Genomic DNA, 5,000 nt, shown 5'->3' with positions numbered 1-5,000 from the left:
CAAGACCAGGACTGAGAAACACTGGACTGGTACTACAATCAACAGCACCACGACCAGGACTGAGAAGCACTGGACTGGTACTACAATCAACAGCACCACGACCAGGACTGAGAACCACTGGACTGGTACTACAATCAACAGCACCACGACCAGGACTGAGAAGCACTGGACTGGTACTACAATCAACAGCACCACGACCAGGACTGAGAACCACTGGACTGGTACTACAATCAACAGCACCACGACCAGGACTGAGAAACACTGGACTGGTACTACAATCAACAGCACCACGACCAGGACTGAGAAACACTGGACTGGTACTACAATCAACAGCACCAGGACTGAGAAACACTGGACTGGTACTACAATCAACAGCACCACGACCAGGACTGAGAACCACTGGATTGGTACTACAATCAACAGCACCACGACCAGGACTGAGAAACACTGGGTTGTACTACAATCAACAGCACCACGACCAGGACTGAGAAACACTGGGTTGTGCTACAATCAACAGCACCACGACTAGGACTGAGAAACACTGGGTTGTGCTACAAACAACAGCACCAGGACCAGGACTGAGAAACACTGGACTGGTACTACAATCAACAGCACCACGACCAGGACTGAGAAGCACTGGACTGGTACTACAATCAACAGCACCACGACCAGGACTGAGAACCACTGGACTGGTGCTACAAACAACAGCACCAACGACCAGGACTGAGAAACACTGGGTTGTGCTACAATCAACAGCACCACGACCAGGACTGAGAAACACTGGGTTGTACTACAATCAACAGCACCACGACCAGGACTGAGAAACACTGGGTTGTGCTACAATCAACAGCACCACGACTAGGACTGAGAAACAGTGGGTTGTGCTACAATCAACAGCACCACGACTAGGACTGAGAAACAGTGGGTTGTGCTACAAACAACAGCACCAGGACCAGGACTGAGAAACACTGGACTGGTACTACAATCAACAGCACCAACGACCAGGACTGAGAAGCACTGGACTGGTACTACAATCAACAGCACCACGACCAGGACTGAGAACCACTGGACTGGTGCTACAAACAACAGCACCAACGACCAGGACTGAGAAACACTGGGTTGTGCTACAATCAACAGCACCACGACCAGGACTGAGAAACACTGGACTGGTGCTACAAACAACAGCACCAACGACCAGGACTGAGAAACACTGGGTTGTGCTACAAACAACAGCACCACGACTAGGACTGAGAAACACTGGGTTGTGCTACAAACAACAGCACCAACGACCAGGACTGAGAAACACTGGGTTGTGCTACAAACAACAGCACCAACGACCAGGACTGAGAAACAGTGGGTTGTGCTACAAACAACAGCACCAACGACCAGGACTGAGAAACACTGGGCTACTGGGCTCTTTTATACCTTGTATTGGATTGAATCCTGGCTTTGTTGCTTTTGGATGCTGGACATTTAAATTTAAGTAAAACAGTATAAAAGTATAGGATTGAGTCCCTGTCTTGTTTATATATGTTTATATATATATATATATATATATATATATATATACAGTTGAAGTCGGAAGTTTACATACACCTTAGCCAAATACATTTAAACTCTGTTTTTCACAATTCCTGACATTTAATCCAAGTAACAATTCCCTGTTTTAGGTCAATTAGGATTACCACTTTATTTTAAGAATGTGAAATGTCAGAATAATAGTAGAGAGAATGATTTATTTCAGCTTTTATTTCTTTCATCACATTCCCAGTGGGTCAGAAGTTTACATACACTCAATTAGTATTTGGTAGCATTGCCTTTAAATTGCTTTAACTTGGGTCAAACGTTTCGGGTAGCCTTCCACAAGCTTCACACAATAAATTGGGTGAATTTTGGCCCATTCCTCCTGACAGAGCTGGTGTAACTCAGTCAGGTTTGTAGGCCCCATTCCTCCTGACAGAGCTGGTGTAACAGAGTCAGGTTTGTAGGCCCCATTCCTCCTGACAGAGCTGATGTAACTGAGTCAGGTTTGTTAGCCTCCTTGCTCGCACACACTTTTTCAGTTCTGCTCACACATTTTCTATGGGACTGAGGTCAGGGCTTTGTGATGGCCACTCCAATTCCTTGAATTTTTTGTCCTTAAGCCATTTTGCCACAACTTTGGAAGGTATGCTTGGGGTCATTGCCCATTTGGAAGACCCATTTTGTTTCAATATATCCATCTATTTTGTGACATGCACCAGTCCCTCCTGCATCAAAGCTGCATCTCTAGGAGACAGAACACGTCTCCTTCCTGAGCGGTATGACGGCTGCGTGGTCTCATGGTGTTTATACTTGCGTACTAATGTTTGTACAGGTGAATGTGGTACCTTCGGGCATTTGGAAATTGCTCCCAAGGATGAACCAGACTTGTGGAGGTCTACAATATTTTTTCTGAGGTGTTGTTTGATTTAGTTTTATTTTCCCATGATGTCAAGCAAAGAGGCACTGAGTTTGAAGGTAGGTCTTGAAATACATCCACAGGTACACCTCCAATTGGCTCAAATGATGTCAATTAGCCTATCAGAAGCTTTAAAGCCATGATGTCATTTCCTTGAATTTTCCAAGCTGTTTGAAGGCAAAGTCAACTCTGTGTATGTAAACTTCTGACCCACTGGAATTGTGATACAGTGAAATAATCTGTCTGTAAACAATTGTTGGAAAAAGGACTTGTGTCATGCACCAAGTAGATTTCCTAACCGACTTGCCAAAACTACAGTTTGTAAACATGAAATTTGTGGAGTGGTTGAAAAACGAGTTTTAATGACTCCAACCTAAGTGTATGTAAACTTTCGACTTCAACTGTATATATGGCTATATGTTCATTTGTGTATATATATATATATATATGGCTATATGTTTGTATATATGGCTATATGATCATTTGTATATATATGGCTATATGTGTGTATATATAGGGCTATATGTGTGTATATATATGGCTATATGTGTATATATATATGGCTATATGTGTATATATATATGGCTATATGTGTATATATATATGGCTATATGTGTATATATATATGGCTATATGTGTATATATATGGCTATATGTGTATATATATGGCTATATGGTTGTATATATATGGCTATATGTGTATATATATATGGCTATATGTGTATATATATGGCTATATGTGTGTGTATATATGGCTATATGTGTGTGTATATATGGCTATATGTGTGTATATATAGGGCTATATGTGTGTATATATATGGCTATATGGTTGTATATATATGGCTATATGTGTATATATATGGCTATATGTGTGTATATATGGCTATATGGTTGTATATATATGGCTATATGTGTATATATATATGGCTATATGTGTATATATATGGCTATATGTGTGTATATATATGGCTATATGGTTGTGTATATATGGCTATATGTGTATATATATGGCTATATGGTTGATGATGATCCTAACTATAAACTCAGTGTTTTATTCCTCGATGAAACAATGCTGATATTCAGACCATTTTGTCTTTTATACAATAAAATAAAATAAAAAGCCAAACTCTCTAGATATATGAATCTGGTTGTATTCCATCAGTTGAATGAACTGACTTTCAGTTATTCTTGATAAAAGTTGCTGATAAATGTCTCAAAATAAAAGTTTCATGTGAAATGTAAATGTACACTTCAGTAAACTACACTACACGAACAGGCATCCCCATTCACTGTACACTACAGTAAACTACACTACACGAACAGGCATCCCCATTCAATGTACACTACAGTAAACTACACTACACGAACAGACATCCCCATTCAATGTACACTACAGTAAACTACACTACATGAACAGGCATCCCCATTCAATGTACACTACAGTAAACTACACTACACAAATAGCCATCCCCATTCAATGTACACTACAGTAAACTACACTACATGAACAGAGACAGGCATCCCCATTCAATGTACACAACAGTAAACTACACTACACAAACAGGCATCCCCATTCAATGTACACTACAGTAAACTACACTACACAAATAGGCATCCCCATTCAATGTACACTACAGTAAACTACACTACACAAATAGGCATCCCCATTCAATGTACACTACAGTAAACTACACTACACGAACAGGCATCCCCATTCAATGTACACTACAGTAAACTACACTACACGAATAGGCATCCCCATTCAATGTACACTACAGTAAACTACACTACACGAACAGACATCCCCATTCAATGTACACTACAGTAAACTACAATACACAGACAGGCATCCCCATTCAATGTACACTACAGTAAACTACACTACATAGACAGACATCCCCATTCAATGTACACTACAGTAAACTACACTACACAGACAGGCATCCCCATTCAATGTACACTACAGTAAACTACACTACACAAATAGGCATCCCCATTCAATGTACACTACAGTAAACTACACTACACGAACAGAGACAGGCATCCCCATTCAATGTACACTACAGTAAACTACACTACATGAACAGAGACAGACATCCCCATTCAATGTACTCTACAGTAAACTACACTACACGAACAGACATCCCCATTCAATGTACACTACAGTAAACTACACTACACGAACAGAGACAGACATCCCCATTCAATGTACACTACAGTAAACCACACTACACGAACAGAGACAGGCATCCCCATTCAATGTACACTACAGTAAACTACACTACACAAATAGGCATCCCCATACAATGTACACTACAGTAAACTACACTACACGAACAGAGACAGACATCCCCATACAATGTACACTACAGTAAACTACACTACACGAACAGAGACAGGCATCCCCATTCAATGTACACTACAGTAAACTACACTACACAAATAGGCATCCCCATTCAATGTACACTACAGTAAACTACACTACATGAACAGGCATCCCCATTCAATGTACACTACAGTAAACTACACTACACGAACAGAGACAGACATCCCCATTCAA

Source organism: Oncorhynchus masou, unplaced genomic scaffold (genome assembly GCF_036934945.1).
Source record: "Oncorhynchus masou masou isolate Uvic2021 unplaced genomic scaffold, UVic_Omas_1.1 unplaced_scaffold_2920, whole genome shotgun sequence".
Classification (NCBI taxonomy): Eukaryota; Metazoa; Chordata; class Actinopteri; order Salmoniformes; family Salmonidae; genus Oncorhynchus; species Oncorhynchus masou.
This window is presented reverse-complemented; position numbering follows the sequence as displayed.